The 24,139-nt window shown below is 36.3% G+C and overlaps 2 long non-coding RNA genes across 4 annotated transcripts in view; both read right to left on the reverse strand.

Annotated features, from left to right (window-relative positions):
- LOC144229742 (uncharacterized) overlaps positions 1 to 24,139 on the reverse strand; it is a 664,030-nt gene that overhangs the window by 525,245 nt on the left and 114,646 nt on the right. The gene's annotated exons all lie outside the window — the stretch shown is intronic.
- LOC144229741 (uncharacterized) overlaps positions 1 to 24,139 on the reverse strand; it is a 211,794-nt gene that overhangs the window by 132,971 nt on the left and 54,684 nt on the right. Inside the window, exon 3 of one of the 3 annotated variants that reach the window (XR_013334582.1) lies at positions 6,941 to 7,045. The exons of the other annotated variants lie outside the window; for them this stretch is intronic. This is a non-coding gene — a long non-coding RNA (uncharacterized LOC144229741). Of the gene's footprint in view, positions 1 to 6,940; positions 7,046 to 24,139 lie in introns of those variants that run through there. 3 annotated transcript variants of the gene reach the window in all.

Raw genomic sequence — 24,139 nt, forward strand, 5'->3', positions numbered from 1 at the left:
ACTTGAGAGAAGTATCTTACACTCAAAAATAGGGAGAATGTTTTTTAAATCTGATAGGACTCATTCAAAACTACTGTCTAGGAAAAAGTGTCATGCTTCCCTTTACTCTCACACTAGTACCACACTCACACCACTCCTGATCTGGGCCAATTATCCAGCACCAACTGGCTTCAATGCAGTTCTGACACTACCTACCTTGAGTCAGCATCAGCTCCCACAAGTTAAAGGCTCAGTCTCAGGAGACTGTTTCTTCAGATACCACACTGTAGAAGTGCCCACTACTTCCTAACAACTGACTATAGACTGGGGTACCCTTAACCACCTCCTTGGGTTCAATAATGTGCCAGAACATCTCACAGACTCCAAGAAATACGTATTTACATCTCACCAGTTTGTGTGATGCTAAAGGACATGATAAAGGATAGAGATGAACACTGATGAAAAGATACGCACGACGAAGTCCAGAAGAATATTAAGCATAGGATGGTCTGTCCCTGGGAGGATGGGTGCACCACCTTCCAGCACATGGATGGATGTATTCACCAATCTGGAAGCTCTTCAAACTCTGAACTTTTGGGACTTTTTATGGAGCCATCATCATATAGTCATGATTGATTATCAATTCAACTTCCACCCCCTTTACCCTTATCGAACTATGGGAGTTGGGGCTGGAAGTTCCAAGCTTCTAATCATGGCTTGGTCCTTCCAGTGACCAACCCTCATCCTGAAGCCATCCAGAAGCCCACCAAGAGTCACCTCATTAGAACCAAAGACACTCCTATTACCCAGGAAATTCCAAGGGACTTTCGAGCTCTGTCAGGAACTGAGGTCAGAGATCAAATATTGCAACAAAAAACATTTCATGCACTTATCACTTAGAACTACAAAGGTTTAAGATCTCTGTTCCAAAAAAAACTGAGATGGAAAACAATAAATATATACAGTATATATATTTTTTCTATTGTTTTAAAATAATCAATTAGGGGGTACCTGGGTGGCTCAGTGAGTTAAGCGTCCGACTTCAGCTCAGGTCATGATCTCACAGTTCGTGGATTCAAGCCCTGCATCGCGTTCTGTGCTGACAGCTCAGAGCCTGGAGCCTGCTGTGGATTTCATGTCTCCCTCTCTCTTGCCCCTCCCTCACTCCCACTCTGTCTCCCTCTGTCTCTCAAAAATGAATAAACATTAAAATAAAATTTTAAATAAAAAATAAATAAATAAAATTATCAATTAGTATTTTTCTTTAAATAAAGATATTTTGGTTCAACAACTAGAGAGACAATTCTGAATTCTTATTAGGGTCAAAGAAAAGTAGTACCAAGTGTGTTCTTACAAGACAGGACCTGGTAATGTTAATTGATCTTTTTATTGACAGGACTAAAGTAAATGCATCATTTACCTAATGGGTGATTGATGACTTTGCCTTCCAAATTGAAAAGAGATATTTCTCACATTCCACTGCATCCCCATTTCAAATTTAAAGCATAAAGTGCATTTAATTTCTTACCAATGTGACAAATGGGGCTTATCAGAACATGACATTTGGGATCCATGCCATAGGGCTATCTTATAAGTGAAAAAGCTTTATAATAAGATACTTCTGCTGCTGCTGCTGCCAGGAATAAGTTTTTCAGCGAGGACTAAGAAGACAGGCATTATGCCAAATTTCACACCAATTCAAATCGTATTTGGACTAACCTTTAGGGATGGAATTGATTTTCTGTAACAAAGTTTTACCACCACTGAGAATATACAAAAGAAAACACTGTAAGCAATTCTAAAAAGAAATTCCTGAACTATTTTGTGCAATGACAACCTGATTAGAATAAGTTTAGAGCCTTCCATGGTCACTACTTTGAAGGATCAAATATTCCTTGGACATTGAATTTCCAGTACTTCTGGTGAAAAGTCTATTTTATGATTTTAGTATAATACATATGCATGCAAATGTAATCCTATCTTTACATACACACCCCTGAAGACATACCACTCCATTTGATATTTGACAGATGTCATATTATTTTTCCAAATGTTTTAAGAACAGCACTAAACCAGATCTTTTCTAGTATGCAACCCCGTGTGAATCACAAGGATTCACATACTCTACATTTCATTCATTTACACTTTAAGTCATCAAACTGCCATGCTGAAAGAGATATCCAAAGTAAAGACAGCTGGGTATCTTGCTAATTTTTCATTTCTTAAACACAAAATAATAATCTTAGCTAATTATAAACAAAACTATCTCCTCATAAGGTGTAAATCAATTCAATGCTCAGAAAAGAAAAAATCTTTAAGTATGCTCTATCGTGAGGGGGAGAAGAAAGAAAAACTAGGGGATATCAGAACTGCACAATCGGGGCACCTGGATGGCTCAGTCGGTTGAGCATCTGACTTCAGCTCAGGCCATGATCTCATGTCTCATGAGTTCGAGCCCCACATCAGGCTGTGTGCTGACAGCTCAGAGCCTGGAGCCTGCTTCGGATTCTTTGTCTCCCTCTCTCTCCTCCTCCCCTGCTCACACTCTGTCTCTCTTTCAAAAATAAATAAATATAAAAAAAAAAAAAAGAACTGCACAATCACTTACTTCCTGCCATTAATTACCAGATGAAGAAAGCAGGGAAAGCAGAAAGCAGAAAGTGCTTTATAAACACGGTGCCCTTGCAGCTTTGGGCCAGAGCTACAGGGAGAGCGGAGTCCTCTGTTTGAAAATCCAATTCTTTACAGCTAGAGAACAATGACCTTTCAAAGACATCTATGTATCTATATCCGCATCTTTATATATACATAAACAAATACACATAACACCTATATACATAGAGAGAATATGTGATTGTGTATATACATATATATGTGTGTATGTGTGAGTGTGACGTGTGTGTGTATAGATAGCTCAACAAATTGGCAGAGAGTAAACTTTAAGGATGGAATTAATTTTCTGGAACCAATTTTACCACAATTGAGAATATTCAAAAGAAAACATGGTAGGCCTTATAAACAACTTCATATATAAGTATAATTCATATAATATTTTTATAATTCATTATACACATAATTTATACAATGTTAATATAATTTCATATATATAAATATAAAATAAACTTTGAAAATAATATTCTCTGAAGTCTTGCTCAAATCATATTACATTCAAATCTTAATGGGCTTTTTCCTAAGCCAATTTTTTTCTTTTTTTTTTGTCAGAGGGTGAGTGAGTGCATTTTAGAAAATATTAACAGTATTGCTATAAATTTATTTTTTTAATGTAGTATTTCTGTGAATCTTAGAAAACAGTAGGATGTTTTCATCTTGAATGACTGCCTCTACCTCTCCATACTATTAACTACCCAGAGAAATTATCTGTTTATGGGTCAAATCTAAAGTTAGTGCTAAAGTGGACCTAAATATTAACAGATTCATAATTGAATTCACTTCAATTCTAAGCACAGTGACTCTTCATTTTTAACTGAGTCTCCACCTTTTTAAAAAATTGAAATACAAATACACATTACTGTCTGTCAGTGGAAATGAACATGCTTGAACACCTGATATAGGTAGGAATACACATTCTCTCACAGGAATAACACGTTAGTCACAGACAGAATTTTATGAGAAGTATTGGCTATGGCAAGTCACCAAGTCATAAACTAGTGTCAAGTCATCTGGCTTAACAATGAAAGAATTCCCAATGGTGGCTATTTGATCATCAGTAGATAAGAAGATTCTCATGCTCCCTCCCCTTCCTCCTCATATAGAGATAATAATAATAGTCTCATTGAGATGTCTCTGAGAAAGACAGAGATAGTATGTGCTTAAGTGTTTCCTGGGTTCAGCATTTTCATTTTTGTAAAATCGGTTTTGAAACATTAACTTGGTAATTTATTACTTGTTGAGAACACAAGTTGTAGAATGAGGTCAAGTGTGCTTTAAATTCTGGCTCACCACTTATTAGCTAATTACTCTGAGCAAGTTGCCTAACTATTCAGAGATAGGTTTCCCAATATATAAGGTGGAGAATGAAAATTCATTAATTCATAAACTTCATTTAAATAATAATGCTTGATTCTGTGAAATGCTAGAAGATGTTCTGAAGATGCAAGGATGTACAGCGACCACACACAGCAGCCTCCCAGAGCTTCTATTTGACGGGACAGATAAACACGCCCCCAAGAGTCATTAAGATGGTGGCAAAGTGACAGGAAAAGTGTGACAAAGAAGAGGCATCCATGGTATAAGGACATATTATGAGGACAGTAAAGGTTAATTAGTAGTGCCAAGCAAGACTCTCACTTTAGCAATGATCCGAGATCTGGAAAACAAGCAGGAGCCAACCAGTGAAGGAAAAGAAAAGAAAAAGTATGCTTTAGGTAACACCTATAACAGCCCCCAAGGTACAAAGAGCATTGGCAGATAACAAGGTTCAGAAAGTTAACCATTGTGCCTGAGGGAAAACAGGTATGTGTGTACCTGTGCATGTGCACATGCATTTATCAAAAACATAACACGTTGTAAAAATAAAATAGAATCACACATTATAAATTTCTCGACAACTTCCTTTTAAAAAAAAATATTATAAGTATGGGTATCTTTCACATCCATAAGTATATATCTACTTCTTCCATTTCATATGATTAGGCTAGGTCCCCTTAGGTTTAGCATGATAAATTAAGTATTCCATTATTGACACAAAAATTTGAGTATTTAATAGGTTTTTAATTACAATAATGTGTCAGTGAATGTTCTCGTATCTGTACCTTAACTCAACCATGTAGATATTTCGTAAGACAGTCAAACTCTTGCTGGTAATTATACTCTGAACACAGACAGAATTGCCTGTGTCCTCATGGGAATTTTGGTTTAACGAGAAGTAAATAGTTGCATGAATAAATTCATAATTAAAATATTGATAGACATTCTGAAGGAAGGTAAAGCCTTTTAAAAGGCCTGATTTCAACAGGTGCAGTGGTCAGAGATGGCCTCTTGTGCCGAAACAGAACAAGAGAAATTAGCTGGAAGAGACCGGATGGAGTCTTGGGGATTCAGGAAAGAGAGAAAGGGTCATCTTATCTGAAAAAGGGGCTGAAAACCTTAGCAAAAGGTGGGGGTAGCTTTGAGGGTCATGGACACCTTGAGGGCACACTACACCTAAAGAAAATGCCAGAAAACGAGGAAGAGGGAAGGCTCAGCTATGCAGAAACTGACTCAGTGATGCAGAGCCTTGTGATTGTACTTTGTTCTCTCTGCAGAAATTACCAGTTCTGTTTGATTCTTTTCTTGCTCCCTTTGAACTACTGAAGTTGACTAACCCAGCAACTGTTTTGTAAGTGCTCTGCATCCTTTCCATATTTACACTTTCTTTGTAGCCACCCACTTGCAAAGACCACAGGCTGCACAGAAGAATCACTGGGGAATGGAGAGTTTAAAACAAAACAGAACAAAACAAAAAACACCTTAATCCTTTCTGGCCCACCTCCATAAATGCTGATCTAGTCAGTCCAAAGCAGATTCTGGATATCAGAATTATTATTATTTTTTTCTTTAAAGTTCCTTGGATAGAGCCTGGTTTGAGCACTAGCGTTCTAAGGTACTGCCTTTTCAACTATCATGTGCATGCAAGTTACCTATACATCTAGTTAAAATGCAGGCTCTGCTGAAGCAGGTCTGGGGTGGGCCTGACATTATGTTTTCTTGACATGTTCCTAGTGAAGCTGCTGGAGTGAGGAGACACTACATAGCAATGACCTAAGGGACTCAAATTTGGACTCATAGCCATATAAACAATAACCTCTCTGACCCAGCAGATAAAGGAGAAGGGTAAAAAAAAAAAAAAAAAAAAAAAAAAAAAGGGAGTGGGGAGCACCCAGATGGCTCAGTCGGTAAAGCATCCAACTTCTGCTCAGGTCATGATCTCATNTATTTTAATATCTACAATTAATAAATATAATTTATAAGTATAATTTATAAATTCATGACTTCCATCCAAGTCACTTTTGCTGTCTTAAATCCCGAATGAAAACATGTATTTCAAAGGTGTCTGGGAGAACAAGACAGAAATCTGAATAGATTTATGGTATATTACTACTAAGTGTAGTTATTTTTGTCATTGTAGTGATCAGTTATGAGCATGTGCTGTGTACCAGGCACTGGATTAGATGCTTTTCCCATATATTGACTATGATTTGATTATCTCCATTTATAGAGGAATAATATGTCCTGCACAGGTAAACTTACCTGAAAATGGTTTAGAATTTTACAAATGCATTTTATCATCATTACCTTCTTCTGAGGTCTTGTGGGTCACTTTGATTTAATCAGCTCCTTGTTCTTTGTGATTTATAGCCAGGATTCCTCACCTTCTTGTGTTCCTGGTTTGTTCAATTATCCAACTTGAAGCTCTCTTTCACCGAGGCTCTGGGAGTGAAAACGATGGATACAGAATGTATCCAAGGAGATGGTTCTCAAAAGGAAAAAAAAAATCCTCTCTTCTCTCCAGTTTCTACATGTGTGTACATGTGTGTGCACAGGCACACGTGCACATAGTAAGATTTAGCTTAAATTCTTTCCCTTGCTTTTAGCTTTGCAGTTGTGACCTTTAAACTGTATTCTGCCTTTCTGGAATTATCCAGAAAAGTCACTGAACTCTTTTCTGTCACAATGCATGAATTAAACAAACCTTTGTTTAATCTCATCAACTTAAAGAGAGACCTGAATATACACTTACAATGCTATGTTTTATCTATATTTATGGACATTTAATATAAGCTTAATTATGGTCTTTTTTTTTTATTGGAATGTGTAGCTTTTTGTCTTTAATGTCAGTATACTTAGAAATGTTGACATTTAAGGAAATAACAAACACTACTCATATATACTTTACACCACACACACACACACACACAAATAAAAAATTTAAAAGCCAAATAAAGAAAATCCCGACCTTTGGAACACTTTGTTTCCTTTTCTGCCTGATTTGCAGGTGTTCTGTGGCATTCAGATTCTTGTGGTCTTGGCATATCTTCAGAGTGGAAGGAATTACTGTTTTGTAGAACTGAAAGTACAAATGTAATTAACATTCTTGTTTTATGGTGTTAGTGGTCGTAGAAAATTGATGATTTTTTATTTTAGGTGTGAAATTACACATAAAATGGTTTTATAACCAAAATGTAAAAAGAAGCCTCTAGTTCCTCATTGTTATTAAAAGATGTTATTAATATTTTACATATTAACCTATTCTCCTAAGAATATAATGTCTTTTTCTTTAGTATCCAAAACACAAAACTCCTTACACTTAGCATGACTCTATATCACTCTTTGTCTCCTCTACCTACTCTCCATACCTCCTTCTTGGTTTCATACCACTATAAAGGGAGAAGAAAAACATCAAAAAATATGAGAGAGGTGAGTCAATATATATGGAGCGACTTTTTTTGTGAGAGAGAGGGAGGAAATTGTACTCTACCTGATGATAAAACTTTCAGAAATGAAAGGACATATTTTGTCAACTCTCTAAGTCCCTGTGTGCTCTGTAATTGCTAGGTATTCTGAATTATTTCAAGAAGTGACAAATTTCCACTTTTCATCAGGGCATTTCACAGTCTGTTAGCCAAAAATATGCATTTCTTGTGGGATTTTTTTTTTTTAAAATAAGGAATGTTTCTTAGAGTGTCATTGCACAAAAATCTCAACGGAATTATGCCCATAATCCATAAAGACAGAGGTGATAGGGCAGAAAGAAAGAGCAGGGGAGAGAGAATAAGAAGCAAGAAGAGGTGAAAGGGGCAGGGGAGGAGGAGGAGGAAAGAAGAGGCCATACACTCTATGTTATTTAAGAATTATGCAAATCCCATAGCATAAACTGAAGCACTAAAATATTAGAATGCTGTCTAACCTGCAATTCTGCAGAAGTGGTAGGCATCCCAACTTGTTACCTATTTTTAGCATGCTTGGGCATGGTGACAGAATATCAGGAAAGGAATCATACATAGGGAACTAAACTGAGATAAACTTAAAGATTAAATTTCTTTAAGTTATGTTGATGTTGATCTGAACAAGGTTTCCCAGAGTAAATACATACAAATTGTTACTGGCTCTCTTTTTGGGACTTTTGAAGATCATATAGCACATTGCAGATAGGAACACAACAAAACAGAATTTCTGTTTGCAGCAAGCTTTCCACAAAGTCTCAATACCGGGGAAAGGAAGGGAACTATTGCTGAGAGTTTCACTCAACACAGATGACCGGCCTAGTCAAATAATCTGACCTTCCCAGACAAGACATGTCATAACTAGAAGGTGAAAATCTGTCAGTCAAGAGCCTCATGTTGCAGAAAGGGGAGAAAGAGAAAGGGACAGAATCAGGGTGATATGAACAAGGGAAAATGAAGGACAGAACATTTCTACCAGGAACTTGGGAATACGTAAGGGGCCATCCAAGAAGGAGGTTAGAACAGAACTGTTTTGAGAAGGATCCTGGATAATGAATCAGAGGCTTCCAAATAATATAGACCGTGAGGACATGAGGGCTTGAGGTAAAGGGAGTAAGGCAATGCAAATACAAAAAAAAAAAAAAAAAAAAAAAAAAAAAAAAAAAAAAAAGAAAAAAAAATCAAACTTGTTATANAAAAAAAAAAAAAAAAAAAAAAAAAAGGATAAAAATGTATAACTCTTTCTGCAGTTAGTCCAAAAAAGATGAGTTAGAATAGTTGTAATATTCTGTTTCCTCATTACTTATTGTCCCTAGAAATGCCAGCTGATTGTAATTTTAAGATGCTATATTTAATAATTCACAATGACCACCATCATGTATACAATTACATTGGGTTTCTACTGTTTTAAAAATGCCTTCTAGGGGCACCTAAGTGGCTCAATCCATTGAGTGTCTCACTTCCGCTCAGGTCATAATCTCATGGTTCATGAATTTGAGCCCTGCTTTGGTCAGGCTCTGTGCTGACAGCTTGGAGCCTGGAGCCTGGTTCAGATTCTGTGTCTCCCCCCCTCTCTCTCTGTTCCTCCCCCACATGCTGTCTCTCTCAAAAATAAATAAAAACATTTTAAACAATTAAAAATGCTTTCTGAATCATGCTACACCTATAATGAGATGATTACATAATCTAGTATTAACTGTATTTCTAAAGTGAAGTTAAAATTTCTGGTTCACTGTATTGCATTTCCATTATAACCAGCTAATATCTTCAGCCTGGTAAATCTTAGAACAGAGATAGATTTTTCAGGAAGAAGAGTCATGGGCCAATTCAGCCCAGGGCTTGACTTCAAAACCAGCCCATTCTTGGTGTAATGTGTATAAACTTCTCTCACGTGAGAAGAGGAAATTGGTAAACAAAACCCTCTGAATGAATGAGGGGGGTCTCAATGCGGATGAGGTAGGAGAGAAGATCACTATTATAGAATTTGGTTGCCTGAGCTGCCGGAAGCAAAATGAGGGAGAAATCTGGTGGCATATGGAAGACAAAGTCTGGCAATATTTGACTGATATAAACAGCTTTGCCAAACTGTCAAGCCTTTCGATATTATATGTTTCAAAAGGGCACTGAATTTAAAAACTACAGCAATTCATCAGAGTGGAATATTTCCCACTTGATCACACTTTATGTTAACGTTCTAAACTATGGACAATTAAAAGGGAAATGTCTGGGGTTCCTGGGTGGCTTGGTTGGTTAAGTGTCCGACTTCAGCTCAGGTCATGATCTCACGGTTCATGGGTTCAAGCCCCACCTCAGGCTCTGTGCTGACAGCTAGCTCAGAGCCTGGAGCCTGTTTCAGATTCTATGTCTCCCTCTCTTTCTGTTCCTCCCCTGCTCATGCTGTCTCTCTCTGTCTCAGAAATAAATAAACAAATAAATAAATATAAAAAATAAAAAGGAAATGTTTTTCTTACTTTTCATTTTACTTCAAATATTTTTTAAGAGCCAGTACTTAACCAAAAACAGCTGTATCTTCAAGTCCCAATCATTATTACGGAATCATTTCTAAGAGTGCTTTGATTACTTTAATGTGGTTTAATTTTGAACATTCTAGTAAAATCTTATATAATACACAAATGGAAAAGCATAGTCAGTCTTAAAAAAGTCTTTAAGAGCATATTTTTTCGTTTCTTTCCTTTTTCACATCTTTCGTTCATATTGAAATTCCTAAATCCATTTAGGGCATTTTCCACCAAATAACTTCTTCAAGGTCTTTCTGTAAAGAAGACATGTGATCAGATGTTTTATTCAGCAAATGCATGCATGTTACGCATACTCTTTTAGGCTGGAACTTCCTGATAATGGTATGAGAGTGAAAAGATACAATCTCTTCTTAGTTGCCAAAGAAACTGAAGAGTAAGGATGGAAATCATATGATTAGTTTATGACTGATGCTCTCTCTTAGATACAACTAGTGTCAACTGGCCAAAGAAGTTTGTTATTGCTGTTTTTTTTCCTTATAAATACATATAAAGAGAGGACAACATGACATAGTTAAAGAACCTGTTTGGAGTTTGATTGAGGCCTAAATACTGTTGACCCCACCTTATGGTGAAGTTAACTACCAGATTGGCAATTCCGTTTTTTACAAAATGAGACTAAGTCCAACATTTTAAGGTGGTTCTGAAAGTTAGAAAGAACGTGAGTGATAGTGGCCTGTTACTGTTTACTACCCAGCTGGAACATAGTAAAATAATAATATGCAAAAGATAAAAATAGGACATCAAAAAGAAAACCTTCTGTAAAAGAAAGGTGTGGGGTGCCTGGCTGGCTTAGTTGGTTATGCATATGACTTTAGCTCAGGTCATTATCTCATGGTTCATGAGTTCAAGCCCCACACGGTGCTCTGTGCTGTCAACGCAGAGCTTGCTTTGGATCCTCTGCCTTCCTCCCTCTCTGCCCTTCTTACCCCCTCTGCCCCTCCCCTTCTCTCTCTCTCTCAAAAGTAAATAAACATTAAAAAAGGAAGGTGTAATTGCATTATCAAAAATCCCCTTAAATAGTGCTTTATTTGCTCCTAAACAAGCTTGTATCTTCTGATCTACTTGTAACTGATGCTCAGCTCTCCAGAACTCAGCTACCATTTCTTCTTGAGGACTCACTGACTACATTTTCTTTGTTTCACCAGGTAAGTTATTCACAGTTCCTGCCAGCTCAGAGCCCTTTTCGAGGTTCTCCTGAGCATAACCCCACTAAAAGGACAATCTTCTATGGGCGACACCATGGCATGAAAAATGTCTGGGTTGTAAATCAGTGTCCCTAGTTATGTATTTCACAGCAGAATTTACTAATTAAAAAAAAAAAAGTGTGAAAATGAGACATAGTAAGAAATATACTTGGTTGTTCTCAATTCCTGGCACAGAGTGCCAAAAACCCTTATAATTTCTTGGGTGATAGAGGGAGAGGAGTAGTTTTTGTTATTCATAATAAGCCCTTTTCAACCATACCTAAACTTTGTGGTCAGAGGGTTGGGACTTTCAGCCCACTCCTCAACATCTGGGGAGGGAGCCGGAATGGGGATTTAGTTAATCACCAGTGGCCAATGATATAACCAGTCATGTCTCTGTAATGGAACTTCCATAAAAACCCTAAATGAGGGAGTTCAGAGAGCTCTCGGTATGAACAGATCCACATGCTGAGGCCCTGACACATTCCAAATTCCTCAGAGACAGAAGCTCTTAAACTCAGGACACTTCCAGACCTCACCCTATGTAGCTCATTGTTTATTTGTATCCTTTACAATATCCTTCATAATAAAATCAGTAATAATAAGTAAAGTATTTCCCTGGGTTTTGTTAGCCATTACTGCAAATTGTCAAACCTGAAGTGGGGGTCATGGGAATCCCTGATTTGTAGCCAAATTAGACAGAAGTATGAGTAGCCCAGGGACCCACACTTGTGACTGGTGTCTGCAATGGGGTCTGTCTTGTGGGACTGAGACTTAATTTGTGGGGTCCCCACTAAGTCTGGGTAGCATCATAAATGAATTAAATTCTAGGACACATACTTGGCATCTGCAGGGAATTGGAGAATTGCTTCATTTGGAAAACCTGCACATTTAGTGTCATAGTGCTGTGAGTAGAGGAAACAGTTGTCTTTTAAGGAGGGTCTAAATTTAACCTAGGACTCACAATTTTTTCCATTAAAATGTATGTATTTGACCTGCTTTCTAAGTGGTATGACATCTGGGTTATTAAGAAAGTCTTCTAGATTAGGTTTAAGAAAGGTCCTCAAGCAAGTAATGAGGATTTTTTTTTTTCTTTTGTTCTCTAACACAGTCCCAAAGAAGCCTCATGCATTTCACAAGGGACAGTATTTTTGTTACCGGGCATTTAACCACAAATCTAAATATCTTCTTCAAAAACACTAAGTGACCTCATTCCTAGCTTCTGACCACAGTTGATCCTTGAGGCACCAAATTCATAATCTGTCTCAGAAAAGAAAAACTTGACTGACTCCTCTCTCAGGAATTTGACCGAAAATAGAGAGATAATGAAAAAACTAGTAGAGGAAATTGAAACTAAAAAAGACAGCAGGCATAGGTGAGTTCACAGCTATGAGACTGTATGGTAAGCCAAAGTCATAAGGAATCATAAACAATGAAGAAATGAGAAGATGAAGCTGTAGGGTCATGGTATGGGGGTAGGGAAGGGGGACAACCAGGATGGAGAACCAGCCAGATAGATGTCCACTGCTCAAGTATTTTAGACTTGGTGCAGATCTGGATCAATAGGACACTTCTAATAGTTTGCCCCACCACTAGGGGATAGATTATGCAATTCATTTACTAGGAGATTACTTTTTTTTCTTCCCTCTAATTCTAGTTCCCCGATGAGAAAAGATAAGTTGTACACCACCACAACAAGAAATGGTTAAAAGGAAAGAATATGTCCATGAAGGAGGGTTAGGAAACAGAACTTAGCATTCAGAAGGATTGAATCAATTCTCAATGAACCCTGAAGTACAAAGATCCACAATTTCTTTTGATGGTGACCTTAGAATTGCATTTGGTTCATTCCTTTCCCCAATGTACAATCAATGCTCCATAATGGTCATTGTATCAGATTCCTCTTCCTAATCTCAGTTTTCTTTATACCTCCACATCAACATTCAATAACTGTTTTCCTTTAGATATAACTTTGTTCCCCACTATGAAAAATAACCTACACAGAATATTCACCTTCAATGTTTTCTATTAACAGTAATTGTTTCAACTCTTTAGTGTGTGTGTGTGTGTGTGTGTGTGTGTGTGTTGTGTGTTGTGTATATGGGAGCAGACTTATTCTTTCCCATCTGGATAGTTACTGTGTGTGTTTAACCAATTCACGTTCTGTGATGGCTGCTGTAGTTCTACCATATAGAAATCATTATATTACATATATATACATATATATACACACACACACAAAGTGAATATATATAATATATTCACTACATATAAACTCAAAGTGAGTATATATTATATATCTATATCTATATATATCTTTCTGTATCACCTAACTCATTAATTTAGGGATATACATAAGCCTTAACTCAAAGGAGCTATGACAGTGACAGTAAGAGTAACTTTTATACCTGGTCAAACACAGAAGATAATATGTGAGCAAAAGAAATTTAGATTTTAATGGTTAGGCCAAATTATTTTGCTATTAACAAAAGACACATCTTAAAAAATACTCTTTGAATTAAAAGCCTTTGGGAGATTTGGAGGCTCAGAAAAATACATGATATCTACAGTTTTTATACCTGTATCCAAATTTTGAAGAGGTAGAGTAGGATAAGGTAGGCTCTGCAAGATTCTTTAATGTATAAAATTAGATGGCAATATTCTATACATTTTAAAGAACAAACCAAACATCAGTCAAGGAAAATATTGGTAATTAGTTTATATAAAATTATTAGTTGGGGGAAAAAAACTAGAAAATAGATTAACTATGCTTATGATTATGTTTTACCTGTTGTTTTACAAATATATGATAAAGCACATATTATGTTCAGTGTTATACAATTATCCCATTAAGTATCTTACATGATGACAGAATGTCTGAATTCTACCGCAAATAGAAGATTAAGCGTGAGAAAAGCTTGTGAGATGAAATGATATATGTTGTCTTTCAAGTCAACACATATGTATTTACAAGATACAAGACTCTCAAACTTAACATTTGTATTCAATGTAATATAAAATTGTGTCCAGCCCCATAGTGTAAAAAATTAAGTACACATTGCAAGGCTTATAAAGAAGATGAGGAAAGATATTTGACATCTGTGTAGTGTCTCTCTCTCTCTCTCTCTCTCACACACACACACACACACACACACACACACACACATACACATACACACACACACAAATTGACACTCAAATCACTGGCATCTCCCATAGCCTTTGATCAACTGTCAAACTGTTGAATGTTTCATCTGTGATATCAAAGCGTTAGAGGGGATGGGGTGTGTTTCCACATCAGGGACAAGTTAACAAGAAGCTTCATCATTCTATTATTCCTCTTCAGTACAAAATTATAATATATAACTTTAAGCTAATTCTGAAAAATGGATAAGTAACTTAAACATAATGACAAAAAACTGCAGATTGGCTACTATAATAATATTATTCATTTTTTCTGTGGGTAACACATAGATGTTTTAAACATTGACTCCATTAAATAGGTTAATTGTAAAAAGGAAAGAGCCAGTGAAAAATATCTACATACATCTGTTGGAATTCTTAGACAATTAAATGCATAAATGGATGACTATTATGCATATTTCCCAGAGTCACACAGAAACATTCATGTGCATATAAAAGGAAAGAATAATAAATAGCAGAACCATCATTTCTCCTTGTAGAGCAAGCTCTTTATCAATATAATTACAATGTGCAATTTATGCATACATCTGAAAAGAAAGGTGGCCAAAAAACTTCAAAGTTATTAAGATGGATATTTTAAAAACATAATCTTTAGTATAAAAAATACATTATGTCTGTATGTCTTTTTAAATTTTTTTAAGTTTATTTATTTATTTTGAGAGGGGGGAGAGAGAGAGAGGGAGAGAAAGGGGGAGAGGGAGAGAGAGAGGGGGGAGAAGGAAGGGGGGAGAGAGGGAGAGGGGGGGAGGGGCGGAGAGAGAGAGAATCCCAAGAAGGATCTGTGCTGTCACCACACAGCCTGACATGGGGCTTGATCTCATGAACTGTGAAATCATGACCTGAACTGAAATCAAGAGTCAGACGCTTAAATGACTGAGCCAGGAGCCTTTGTATGTCTTTTTTTTTTTTTTTAAGTTTATTTATTTATTTATGTTGAGGATGTGTGTGTGTGTGTGTGTGTGTATAAGAGACAGAGAGAGAGACAGAGACAGAGAGAGATAGAGACAGAGACAGAGAGGGAGAAACAGAGACTCCTAACCAGATTCTGTGCTGTAGGTGCAGAGCCTGATGTGGGGCTTAAACTGTGTCACAAACTGTGAGATCATGACCTGAGCAAAAATCAAACATCAGACCTTAACTGCCTGAACCACCCAGGTACCCCTTCTCTATATACATAATCATGGTATTAAGTCATCACAATGATTATTATTAAATCTAATTTAAGTGACAACCAACATATTTGGTACCATTTAAAAATGGAATAATTTTGGGATACCTGGGTGGCTTAGTCAGATGGGCATCCAACTCTTGATTTCAGCTGAGGTCATGATCTCATGGTTCATGGGACTGAGTGCAGATCTTGCTTGAGATGCTCTCTCTTTCTCCCTGGGGATTCTCTCTCTCTCATTTTTAAAAATAAATACAATAAAATGTTATCCTATTAATAAAAGTAAATTTATTTGAAATGTTTTAGATATTCTTTAACTTACTCTTATAAAATTTCTATTTGAAATTATATATATATTTCTATATATAGTTTATATATATTTCTATAATATATATAAAATAATAGCTANAGAGAGAGAGAGAGACTATAAAACAAATAAACACAACTCATACTTTGGGAATCCAAGCTTTGTTTTGTTTTAGTTTTTGTGGCTGTTTCTGTTCCTGGTTATCACTGTACAGTTGTAAAATTTGAAAACCACCACTCAAGCCAACCCAATGAAAATTATGCATTAAGATAAACTTAACCAACAATACTCAATTTTTATTACATATTTTAGAAGAATAAATGTTTTATATCTTATGGGGAAATTAAATATTAACTATTCAAAATATAAATAATAATTACTTTTAAAAGTCAGAAGGACCTAACAGTAAAAGAAAATCAACTTATTTCTATTTGTCCAAACTTAAATATTAACTCCTAAATTTAGAGGTGTCTTTAGAGAAACTATAATTTAATCTTTCATCACATTCAAGATTTTCCTCTACAGCATTCCTAATATTCAACACTTAGAAGTATTTTGTCACTGCTTTTCAGTCCCAGGAGGTCTTTCCCTTCCCAAACAACTGTTTTTATAGGATAGATCATTCTAATCATTAGACTCTTTTTCATAATAGAAATTTATGTTCCTTTCTTCTTGGTCCTGTTTATGTTCTCCAGACTAATCCAGAGGAGAGATCTACTCTAGACACAGTTGATAGGGTAATTGAAAGTATCATATATGGTGTTCAGCCTTCTCTCTTGGCTTAGTATTTTCATATACTACATGCAATATTTTCATAAATGCCTTTTCCTTTCATCATACTAAAAAATAATATGATTTATAACATCCCCTAAATGTACTGGTCAAAACTGTAGCCATGATTCTAATAATAGTCTTGATTATATAAATTTTTGCCAAGAGTATCTGAATTGTAATCACTTTTGTATCCAATAACATTGCCGTTCGTATACAGGTCTCAGTAACCATGCTCACAATGATGATGTATACTGTTCCACATGAATCTCACTGACACAGAAGACAACATAGCCATGAATCTTCGTACTTTTATGAACACATCCTAACACCTAAGACCCTGTGAGATTCATAAGCAGACCTATTCTTCTAAAGGATAAATGTGTATATGTGTATTGTATACCTGTTTTTCAGTATGGGTTTCTTAGAAACAAAGCTCTCCATCACCAACCACCTCTCTAATCCCCATCCCTCACCTACAAGAACTGTCATTTTTGGCAGGAGATTTTTTTCCCCATTTTATAAGTGAACTGCCTTTAACAAAATAGCTAGGATTGTTAGAAGTGAGAAGGAACAGATGAGATGGTGTGGTAAATTAACAGAGGTGACCATATGACCTTCCACAAAGAGGGTATAAAGTACATGCAATTCGAGAGGCACTGAAAGAAAAACAGATATATGCAAAAAGCAAAATGAGAATATGCCCAGAATGAAGTTTTTCAGTGTTCAGAAGCTTCTTGTAGTCAAGTGTCATTCTATAATGGTTACAACGAAATTCACCACTCATGTCTGTCTGCAGAAAACCTGATCTAATGAGAACACATAGCAAATGCCCAGCTTACAGTATGATTCTGATAAGGGTGCTTAGTGTGGGGAAAAATAAAGACTGGGGGACTTTGTTTTTGTAAAATAAAGTACATAATAATACCATCTGAAATGAGACAGTAGGGGAGTAGAAGCTGGAGCCAAACATGAACAGAATGAATTCATAATTGAATATTTATTGACACTGCTCAACACCAACTACATGCGTAGGGTTCAAGGGCAAGTATAAGGGTTGGCCTCTGCTTTGGGTGAGCTTATCTTCTATCAAGGAGATGATGACAATAACAATGCTGTAATGATGATGACAACCTATACCTAATCTGAACTGAGTGCTTACCACTCTGACAAGTATTATTCAATTTTCATAAGTAAGTAATTACTCATTTTCATATAGCAAGAAGTTACTGCAATAAGCTTACCAGTTAGGTTAAGTCACACAAATGTGGAAACTGAGGAACATAAAAATTAAGTAACTTAGGCATTACTCTAGGTTAATGAATGATTTGTTTAAACATGATTTGTTTAAGTATTTCGCACTAGGTATAACTGTAAGCCCATGCATTGAACCACAGCTGCATCATATTGAGTAGCAAGTAGAAATAATAGGGCTTTTCTCCCAGCATTCAATGCATTTGGTACTATAATGTATTGTATTATGCAAAATCTGGAGTCTCAGATGATTCCTATTTATGTAATAGCGTGAGAAACCCTGAACTAGGGAGATGCAGTGGAATTGCAGCGGCTCTGATGGTCCAGTTTGTACCCATTCCAGATGTACAGTGGGAAGCCGTTTTATACACCTCTAAAAGTTTTATTTTCTTTCCTTCAGACTTTCAGGAAATGTGACAAAAATAATTAAATATAAGATAAACATTGTCTTTATGCATCTTTAAACAATGACAATGAATTAGATATAAACTGAAGCCTTCATGAAAAACACAGTATTACAGCATGACAATACTCCAGACTGCTGGAGAAAGTTAAAAATATATAGATTATTATTATGAGCCAGACGTATATCCCACAGGAGGGATTCATGAAGAAAATGGGCTATGAGCCAACCTTTCACCAATGGCTATAATTTAGACCAGGAGAGGGCAGAAGTCAGGGTAGGTTAGAGGAGAAAAAAGCAAACCATGAGCAAGGTTATAGAAGCAGAATTGTTATGAAATGTAAGGGACAGAAAAGTAGATGGTTTGCTCCAAACAAGGGTGGAAACGGTCAATGTGAATGAAGATATATGAAGAGATTGTAGCTACACAGTGGTGACCCTTGAAGTCCAGAGAGAAGCCTACACAGCATGCACATTCTTAGGTCAACTTAAGGAAGAGTACATATGAGTTCTGAGAAGAGTAATGGCATATTGAAAGTCATGCAAAGGCACACATAACAATCAGAAGGAGAAGGGGCCAATGCTAGTGAAAGCAGTTAACAACTTACTACAGCAACTGAGTCATAAGATGATGAGGGTCTCCAATAAGAATACGGTGAGGTACATAATAAAAATGATTTTATTTTTTCAATATTTATTTATTATTGACAGAGAGAAACAGAGCACAAACATGGGAGGGGCAGAGAGAGGGGGAGACACAGAATACAAAGCAGGCTCCAGGCTCTGAGCTGTCAGCACAGAGCCCAACATGGGGCTCGAACCCACAAACCACGAGATCATGACCTGAGCCTAAGTCAGATGCTCAACAGACTGAGCCACCCAGGTGCCCCTTAAAGATGACTTCAAATGAATTTTGAAAATCTCTACACTGTATAAGATTTTTATCAGAAGATCTGTAAATGGATTGAACACTTAGTTTGTCCCCATAGAATTCTGTTAAAGAAATTAAGCTTAAATGCTGGTAGCTATGGTAGTAAGAATGAAAACTTTCAGTAATATGAACAGACTCAACTTTTTCAAGAAACTATAGTCTTCACTCAAATGTAACATTATCTGCTATACTAGATTTTCTTAAGGAGTAATAAGGCCTCTTGAGAATATTAGATGTTTCTGAAAAAGTTTGGATATAAGTACCTTGATAGAATTTAGAGCTCATTTTTAGTGAACAGAAATGGAAATTTTTTAATTGCCATTTTATCATCCTGAAATAGTTAATGACCTTATCACCATCGAAGAGTGTGAAACGGGATGAAAATAAGTTGGTATTATGAATTTAGCTCTAACTGGCATTTTTATCTTGTGATATGGACAATATTTTAGTTTAATAATGGTTACATGCTTTATCTCTCTTCACTTGTCTTAGTTGAAAACAATTCTAAATTGAAAAGCAAAGGAAAATGACTATTATGGCTTCAGGACTTGTGTTGAATTGTGAGAATATAAATCACTCAAAACAAAATGGGGTAGGAGCAATGTTTACATGTAAATTGCATGTGAGGCAGATGTGTTAGCAGATGTGTTTCGTTCTTTTGAATAGCCTCAAAGTTTAAATTAAATTTTGGAAATGAAAAGACAACAAAAAGGTTACTATCTGTTATAATGGATGTCTTGATTTCAAATGTAATATTGTCTTTTTCACAAAGGCTTCAGTTTATATCTAATTCATTGCCATTGTTTAAAGATGCATAAAGACAATGTTTATCTTGTATTTAGTTAATCCAAAAATATTTTTGTCAATTTTCTACAAATCTGAAGGAAGGAAAATAAAGCACTTAGAGGTATATAAAACAACTTCCCACTGTACATCTGGAATGGGTACAAACTAGACCATCAGAGCCGCTAGCAATCCCACTGCATCTCCCTAGTTCAGGGCCTCTCACACTTTAATATAAATACAAATCACCTGACACTCCAGATTTTGCATTTTCTAACACACTTGTAGGTGATGTTGACTGGGCTGGTCTTTGGACCTCATGTTCAGTAGCGAGGCTTAGAACAGATTTCTCTAACTTGGCACTATTGGCACTTTGAGTAATTGTTGTGGGGACTGTCCCATGGTAGGATGTTTAGTAGCAAGGATGTTTGAGCCAACCAAAATGCCTCTGGGCATTGCCAAATGTATCCTGAGAGGTAAAAATCGTTGGGAGTTGAGAAGCACTGCTCTAGAGTACTCATTCACCCGTTCTTCCAGAACAGTGGCTTCCCTTTCGGGTATCTGTATCCCAGGGAGTACACAAAGCTTTTCCATAACATAGACAGTTCTAAGGAAATCAATATCCCCAGGGAGACCTTCTATGGGGACTATTCCTTAAATTGATCTAAAAACATGCCCACAGTGTAGGTATTAGGTAATTTCTTCTCTCCCAGTCCCTCTTCACAGTCATCCTCAAAAACTTCATGAAAGGCCCATCTCACAACCATCCTGAATCTTACCATGGTGCACTGCCCCATATGTAAAAACTGCAGGACACCAAACTAAAGAATGATTTCAGAATTTGAAGCCTCAGAGACAAAGAGCCTCCTGTAATCCTACATTAGCATACAGGTATTTATCTTTCCTGCATTATTCTGTTAAGGACAAACTACAGTGTTTTTGAAACAATGTACTTTGGCAAATGGCAATATATTCTGAAATTAGACATATTGTAATATGTTGTAAAGTGATGCAGCAGAAGTACTGGCAATTTTTATTTAACTAAGTCACCTCTTCCTTCCCTTTGCTAATACCAAAGAATGAAACACTCCTAAAGGAGTATCTTGTGAAACCAAGTTTCACATAGTATATATAGTATTTATAGTTACATTTCTTTTTGCTATAGTTTTTAACAATTCATCTCATCATATCTTATTGCAATTGCAAATGCATTTGCAGCACCCAGTACAATCATGAAACATAGTATATACAGTATAGACAGTATTATATATATAAAAATCAAAAGTGGCAGTTCACCAAAAGAACAAACATGTCAAGAGTCTATGTCTTATATTTATTTATTATGGAATTAGAATTTAGAGGGAGGCAGATACCACAGAGGTATGCATAAACACTATTATTTGAATTGAAAATAAGGTAAAAAATTTTCTGAAAAAATATATCCGAATTGGACAAATGGTTAGAAAATGAAAACTTGCTATTCCAACTAGATTCTCTGACAGATATGTTTTGTAAATGAATGAGCTAAAGCTATAGCTAAAAAAATTTAATGAAAATATATTTAAGATGCATGTTAAAAGAAAAACAATGTATCAAAAGTTACTGTGCTATCAAAGGCCTATATAAAATATTTGGAAATTACCTATATCAGAAACTATCATTTGTAATACTTAAAATTAGAATGAAAAATTATAGACATTAATTTTTAAATTTTGAAAAGAATCAAGAGTACTTCTCAGAATTCATTTATAGGGAAAATCCAAATAACATTTTAAATTCTGCTTTCATAAATGGTTATTTTCTTTCAAATTTCTGAATCCTCCTCCTGTTATTTCCATTATCAGATAAATTTGCTTCTGTCTTCACAGATAAAAGAGAAGCACCCAGGAGAAAAGCTTTATCTATTTCTTCCATTTCTCTGTCTACTTCCTAGTGTTGGGGGTCCATGAACTGGCTTTTTCTGCAGTGCCTATGGAGGGCTGTACCTTTTCCCCTGTCTGAGGTCAACTCCTCCATTTATGCACTAGTAATAAGCTTTTCATATACTCAAAACTCCCCTCCGGCAAGTCTACTCTTTTTCTCTATTAAAAACAAACAAAAAGCCTCTCCTGACCCCTCATGCCACTCCAGCTACCATCCCAGTTCTGTGCTTCCCCTGAACATTCTAACCAGCCTTTCACCACCAGCCTCCACCAAGGCAGCTGCTCACAAGGTCTCCAATGAGCAGGTCAGTTCTCAGTCTTCAGTACTTGATCAATCAGCAGCATTCCACATAGTAGTTCATTCCCCCCTCTTGACGCTCTTCACTTTTCTTCAAGGTCAACAGACCACCCTCCCATCACGCCACCCTCCTGCCCCTGTGCTGGCTGCTGGTCATTCCTTCACTGTTGCCTTTACTGTCTCCTGACTTTCTCAACTTTTTTTGGAGTGACGCAGGGAGCACTCTCCGGCCTCTCTTCTTTGCTACCTATGCTCACTCGCTCAGAGAGCTCCCACCGAGCCTCACGAATTTAAGTAAGAATAAGATTCCCCCTTTTAAATCTTTAGCCTGGACTACAGATTCATGTATCTGTCTTATCTACACCATCTGTACGTGGCTGTCTGAGAAGCACTGCATAGATAACAGGTCATAAAATCCTTGGATTATTAGCTCCTTGGCTAACACTACACTTAAAATGTATCAGCTATTTAAATTTTCCTCTATTTTCACGATATACCTGGAGTCTCACTGCATTAGAATAACACTACAGCCTGGGTCTGAACAATTATTATTGTTTGCCAGGGTTTTACTATAATAGCACCTGCAATGGTTCTCTGACAGTTTATTATGAACACGGAATACAGAATTAGCTTATTAGAGCAGAAGTCAGATCATGGCTTTATTCTGCTCAAAATCCCCCAAATATTCCCATCTTACTCAGGTTAAAGGCCAAAATCTCTATAAGCATCAACAAGGCTCCTCATAACCCTTCCACCCCCTTCACCCTATTCATCTCTCTGACCTCATCGCCTAATGCTATCCACCTTGTTCAGTCAGACTCCAACCACATCGGCCTCCTTGCTGTATCCATGACAGGCATGCTTCCATACAGGGCTTCTACAATTACTATTTTCTGCCAGGAACAGTCTCCTTCTGGATATCTAGAGGATTCCAATCATCTCCTCATTCATGTTTATAAATGTCACTGTCACAAAGGGGAATTTTCTGGTCACCAGGTTTAAAACTGTCATCACCCCTCCGACCACCACTACCCTTGCGGTACATATACCCTATCTTCCTTCTTGCTTTATTTTTCTTCATAAAACTATTCCCAACTAATGCTTTATATGTTATTATACATGTGTGTATGTATAATATTTATATCCCCTTCTATTAGAATGAAATGTCCATGAAGACAGAAATGTTTCTATCTTTTTTTCACAGTATTAGAGTCTTATGCTACAGAATGTACTCTTTAAACATCTGTACCATGAATAAATCAACGAGAATCCCATGAGGAGAGTCAAAAATAACAACTCTTTCTTTCTTTGCTTGTGAGGACCCCATTTACAGAATTCCTCCTGGCTGGGCCATTTAACTCACAGGTGACAAAAAATCAACTGTGGGGAATTTAGAACTGTTGATTTCAATTACTATCCTCTTTTCCTTAAGCAAACACATGAATAAATTATGCAACTGTTATATATTAAAATCTAGTTTCTTGGTCTTTTGGAGATGAAAAATGAAAAAGTTCACCTGTTTTCAAATTGAAACAATAGAACATTGAACTCACACCTGATTTTTAGGCTATTTTGTTTATATAATTAAAATCACTTTAAGACTGCATAGGCAGAAGGCTGATTTCCTCACTGTTTAGTGTATAAATGAAAACTTTCATTGTGTGTCTAGAGTTAGATTAAGTAATTTTAGGACAACAGTAGATCAAATCAGAGAGATGAAGTGTCACTGACCTCCTACTCACTCAAAATTCAATCTAATTTCCTTGCAATCTTTGTTAAGCGCAAGTAACAGTAGCAATGTCTGTGAATTTCCAATGAAATGAGTAACAATATGTGATCATGAAAAGACAGCCTTTCCCTTTCAAGTAATTTAGATACCTGTCATTTAAAAATGTGGGATGCTGAAATACCAGGCACCAGTAAGAGTGACTTAATAGATTTCAAGAAATATTG

The sequence above is a fragment of the Crocuta crocuta genome, unplaced genomic scaffold (assembly GCF_008692635.1).
Source record: "Crocuta crocuta isolate KB4526 unplaced genomic scaffold, BGI_CrCroc_1.0 scaffold264, whole genome shotgun sequence".
NCBI lineage: Eukaryota > Metazoa > Chordata > Mammalia > Carnivora > Hyaenidae > Crocuta > Crocuta crocuta.